The 6,000-nt window shown below is 33.0% G+C and overlaps 1 long non-coding RNA gene across 1 annotated transcript; it reads left to right on the top strand.

Moving 5' to 3' along the window:
• Positions 1-56: 56 nt before the first annotated feature.
• LOC128072734 (uncharacterized) lies at positions 57-4,542 on the top strand. Its single transcript, XR_008202427.1, has 3 exons — positions 57-990; positions 1,663-1,761; positions 2,409-4,542. It is a non-coding gene; the product is annotated as an uncharacterized LOC128072734 (long non-coding RNA).
• Positions 4,543-6,000: the final 1,458 nt, after the last annotated feature.

The following is a 6,000-nucleotide window of genomic DNA, read 5'->3' on the forward strand; positions in this document are numbered from 1 at the left end:
GATGCAAAAGGTCCCATTTGAAATTTTTTGCAAGCAGCATTGGAAAAAAAAAAAATAGGAAAAAGAATTCCAATCTTCAATTTATTGTTTAGCTAATCAGAATGACCTTAAAGCTCTTTGGCTGAACAAGACAAAATACTACTGCTACTTCCAACATCTCTGATTATTTTAATGTTGAAATTATCACTTCAGTTTCTACTCTTCATCTGATCCCCAAGGAGAAAAAAATGATCCTCTCCCACACTTGAGCTCTAGTTTTTTTACTTATGCACTGTTGTCACTGCTGAATGCACAGTGTGTTTAGATACTAAAATCCTGACTGTATCTACAGCAAAAAATCCTTGACTTATATTTCTAAAGCTGTTTTTCAAGGCATAGGAAAGAAAAACCTCTTTTGCAGTTTTGGGCAAGCAGCATTTCTTTGAAGTTTCTGCTGTAGTGTGTGCCATTGCAAAGATTTTTTTTCTGCAAGATTAACGATAAATTTAACCAGAGATTAGACAGCTGCTTTCTTTGAAGTTTGTATGAGTCAGTGATTTATTTGTGAATGTCTAACAGGTAAGAAACTGATAGGTCAATTTTTGTCTTATGTTGCCTGCACAACTTCTGAAGTGACCAACTATTTATTGAATAAACGCTTGTCAGAAGATACTAAGCTGAAATGAATCAGAAAAATCTGCTTACAGAGTAACTGTATACTGCTATCACTTTCCCACAAACTTGCTTGAAGTCCAGGGATGTAGTGGTACATTCATGAAAAAGATACATCACATAGTCCACACACATAGTGGTATCATTCTTCTATACCCTTGTGTACTGTTAGTATTCAATTTGAAATCATGATTATACATTAAGTAAAACATACAGCTACAAAAACAAGTGATACAAGACAGATTTTCTTTGCAGAAGATTTCTGGCTGCTGCAAAGCACATCAGATCTAGGAAGAATTTTGGATCTGGTTATGGAGGAGCTTCATGCTTGCAAAGGAGGTGTGAACTTAATTTGGTTCAACAAACCTTGAATTGCTTGGTAATAGATTTAGTGCAAGGTATAAAAATACAATTGAAATACAATTGTCTTTATGTAAATTTGCCTTTATGTCAGCAATATAATTATAGTACTTCTGAATTTTAAAATAATATGTTTAACTGACTTTATTCTATTGCTTTTGGCCCGTGTTATGCTTCGGTCTCCAGGGTTGAGTTACAAAGAACTTTTGAATTTTAAATACAAGACATACACTGTGTCAATTAATTTGACAAAAAAAGAACTACCGGCAGCTATATGCCATCTTTATTCTCAGAGGATTCTAGGGCAGATATGAACTCTAACAGCTACTTAATCAACTTAGAAAGAAACTACGAAGGCCAAATGCATTCCACTCCGAACCTGAGAAGATTCTCAGAAATAGATAAATGTTAATTAAACTCCTGCTAGATTCAAAAAGGTCTGTAAAGGGAAGTGGGAGGCTCTTAGATTACAGCTCCTTGTAATTGTTCAGATGTAAATCAAAAAATAAGTATACTTTAGAGATGATGCTAGTGGATCTGAAGATTCACAGATAAAAATCGACTATCTTACATGTGAATCTAATTGCTTCAAACTCACTGGAACATTATGGTTATATATCACTTTGTTCTTCACAAAAATTTCCTTTCTAGAAATGTTCGAGACCTTAGACATACAACTGATTGGAAAATACAGCATCTCCAGCCATTACTTCAACCTGGACTGATGGGTCTGGGCTAATTCAAATACAGGTATGCTGCTTATGATTTATCACTGCTCCACTGTAAATTCTAATATTTAGAGGCAATTCAAATATAGATCAGCATGGACTGAGGTATCTCACTGGATAACAGATGGTAGAAAAACTTACTGAATGCATTCACCTACTTCTTGATTTCCTTTGAAGCTTTCTACACATTAGTGCCACTAATACTCATAAAAAAATAATGAGCTGATTAATGATCTTTGGAAATTTTAGAGGACGTGCACTGTAGTTGTGAGTTTTTAAAAACTAGGAGGACAATCATGTGAGTGTTCAAAAATTTATACAATCCTTCTGTGCTGGAAAAGATAAATTCTTATTCCAAGCCAGGTGTCAGATTCTTAACTGATATAATTAGTGTAGGTCATCCCATTGTTATTATTCCTTTACTGCTGCAAGTAACTATGTGCTTAATCGTTAAAAATAATGCTACAGTCTGTATTTTGATGTGTTAACAGTATTCTTTCAGGGATATCAGTGTATTCCTTAAAGTGCTGTTTTAAGAAGAACACTTTTCTGCATTTCATGGTTTACCTTGCATCCTTCTTGGATTACCTTGTTTTTAAGAAAAAAATAATGCTAGATTTTGAGGGGAAAAAAAATCCACCCTTTCAACAGCATATATTTCTTTCTTAGGGCCAATCAACTGAAGACAAGAAAACACAGTAACAAAACATGGAACATTTTTACTGAAGTATACCTCCTATACATGCACTTACATAAGGCATGTAAATTAAACATCTCAATCAGCACCAAAAGTCATGAATAATTATCTGATATTTAAAGGTCATTTAAAGATAGCAGACAGCCTTTTCACATGATTTCTGATGAGATTTTGAGGTGGTAAACCACCTTGAGAACTGGAAAAATATTTCAAAATCACAAGTAGGCAAGTTATCTTCAGAAGAGGCCTTGATTGGTATTTAATAACGAAATATGAAGCCATATGAATTACAATGAAAAGAAATACAATAATGAACTTCTGTTCCTAAACACATCATCAGTATGCAATGAATGAATCAAGGGTCTTGAGGAAAAAAAAACAACCATCATTTTGATTAGGTCATTGAAAATCAAGTTCAGGTAAGGGAAACTGAATAATAAAATATATATTTTTTCCTCTTTGACCTTTCAGCTACATTACTGTAATGCCTGGGATACATGGCTGCGATTTAGATTTCTATTTTCAGTAGAGTACCTTTGTATTGTTGCTAGCATACAGAACTGCCTGCAACATTTCACTTCAACAAAGCATTATGGGACCATCAATATTCACTTTCTCAGTGCGTGCTGAATTGACAAATACAAAGTATGAAGAATATGTTTTTGATTATTACAAGATTTTTAACATTATTTTGCTCTTGCTTTTGCATATTTGCCACCATTTTCCATTTGCTTTCTTCCCTCAGTCATTTGAATGTGCTTCAATACAAGGGTATTCCAAAGATAACACAAATCAATAGTTCATTGACTGAAAAAAACTGAACACCTAAATCAACGGACAGCAGGAACAACAAAAAACTACCAACTTACCTACCTACCAACAAGAACAAAAAGTACCCAGGTGTTCATTCAGGATTTCAATCCTCAGATAAAATATGTTCACTTTATCGTGGATCTAAAAAAACAATGAATGATCACAATGAGGAATATGACATATTTGAATTAGTAAGCCACATAATCAATATATTTGTAAGGACAGCAGAATGAGTGAATAAAAACATATCTATGAGAGTTTCAGATTCTACATATATATAAGAATATAAGAAAAATCTAATTTCCCTACAGAAAACTGCATATAAAAGTTTATAGTGGGCACTATTTAAGCTGGAAAAAAAAAAATAATAATAATTTTTATATCTCAAATGTTTTATTTTTATTATGTTACTTTTTCTACATTTGATCTGCAAATCTTTGTTGTTCTGTATATATTGTTGTTGTTGTTTTGTATATATTTTTAATAGTATTTTAATATTGTGATCATGGCAAAGTTAACTTCTGCCAGAAACATATTTCAAAGTTCTCAAAGTCTTTCTATAAATTACCTATTTCAGTTTCACTGTACATCATATTTTCATTGGCTTGGAAACAACATGCGAACTGTAAAGAATATTCTAATATTGTACATGGAGTTAAAATCTGTATTGTTGCGTTCAAGTTGTATATTACAGGAATCATTTGACTGAAAGAAAAAAATACTTGAAATTACAGTTTTGTTGTTTTTTTTTCATAACGTAATCCTTTTTTACATATTTATTTATTCACTGTCTGTGCCAATGCACATATATTATCAGCCACAGGAATGACTTTTATAACACATATTCACACGTGTTTTCAAATTTGTCATTCTTATAAGAAAGTCAATGGCAACAAAGGAATTAGCTAATAATTAACAATGTTTTGAAAATCTGTTCTTTGTTTACATGTTTTCTGAAAATCTGTGTCTGTTTACAGTCAGGCTAACATATTTAGAAAATCTGCATGCCTACAGTTACATAACAAGCAAACTTATAGCTCCTGTTCCTCAGGCTACAGATGTCCCTCTGAAGTTTAAAGCATATGTTGACGTTAATCATTGTGTATTAATGCTAAGCCTTCCTCCTGTCATTCAAAGCTTTGTCTCTCCACAGAGATCTAAAGAATATTATCTTATTTGTTACTGAAATGATTATAATTAACTGTAAACCTTTCTGGACAGTTTGAAATGAATGAGCAAAAGAGAAAGTATAACTATTATGAGCACTGCCTAATTTTTTAATAGTAGGGTGAGATAATAGCACTAATAAAATTCTAAGGATTTTTTTTCTTATGTGTTTTCTTTCTTGCATTACAATTTGTCTAATCATTCCTCATCTAATAAAAAATTTGTTAATTAGTGAATATGAGAAGAAAAAGACTTCTAAAAAAAGACTTTTTTACTGATTCTTTCTTTAATATATAACTCTATCTAGATAGTTTTATTTCTTCTACATTGATACATTTTTATAATTTCAGCGTCTTTTTCTGCCTTTGCCTTTCACTTGACAACACAGCTCCTCCAAAATTGCACACCTCCTGCAGGTGAAGCAATGTATCTGGAGCTCTAAAAGAAAACTGTGCAAATATATATACATACATTACATTACATTACAGTACTTTACATTATATATATAATGTAAATATATATTATTTAAATGTTAGAAGTTGTTTCATCTTGCATTTTTATATGTATAAAATATATAAATTATATTAAAGCCTTAATTTGAACAACATATATATCCACTGCAATTATTTAGATACAAAACTGAAGAAAACCCTTTTAAACCTATCCTATGTGTCTTGTTTTTCTTCTTGCGCTTAAGCAGAAAGAAACATAATATATTTTCTTATTAACTCAATACAGTTTTACAGGGATTATCTGTAGTTTTACAGTCTCACAAATAGGTGGCACTAATGAATTCTGCATTTGCAGTAGCACAATAATGTCTCTCTTCCCAACTAAGAAAAATTCTTAAAACCTGATAAGACAGCAAGGAGTAGAATATGTTGCCCAGTCTGCTGCACTGTACGTACTCGGAAACTTTCAAGACCCTACTAGACTAAACCTTAAGCAACCTGGTCTGATGTATAGTTGGCCTTCATTTTCACCAGAGGTTGAGCCAGAGGTTACCTGAAGTCATTTCCAATATGAAGTATCTTATGATCCTCACATTGCATACCACAGCATTAACAAGAATAGCTAGATGCAAAAGTAACATGGATGAAGTTTCAGTGATAATGAATTGGTTTACTAATAGTGCAACCTTTATAGAAATAACTATGCCTGAATTGATTACCATTTATAAATGCATTCATACATGCACTGGAGGGCAACTATTTAATCTTTCCAGAACAGTTGATTTCTGACACATTTCTTATGTAAAAGAGCAGTATGCTCACAGAATCACAGAATGGCCAGGGTTGGAAGGGACCTCAAGGATCATGAATCTCCAACCCCCCTGCCACAGGCAGGGCCACCAACCTCCACATTTATTATTAGACCAGGCTGCCCAGGGCCCCATCCAATCTGGCCATGAACACTTCCAGGGATGGGGCAGCCACAGCCTCTCTGGGCAGCCTTCCAGCATTTCACCACTCTCTCTGTATACTACCAAGGAACAACAACAGAACCAACACCAGCACAATATTATAAAGAAAAAATTTACTAAAATACCATCATCAACCATCAGCTACTGGTCTCTAAATAGCA

This window comes from Tympanuchus pallidicinctus, unplaced genomic scaffold (genome assembly GCF_026119805.1).
Source record: "Tympanuchus pallidicinctus isolate F22 unplaced genomic scaffold, pur_lepc_1.0 scaffold1, whole genome shotgun sequence".
In the NCBI taxonomy this organism is placed as follows: Eukaryota; Metazoa; Chordata; class Aves; order Galliformes; family Phasianidae; genus Tympanuchus; species Tympanuchus pallidicinctus.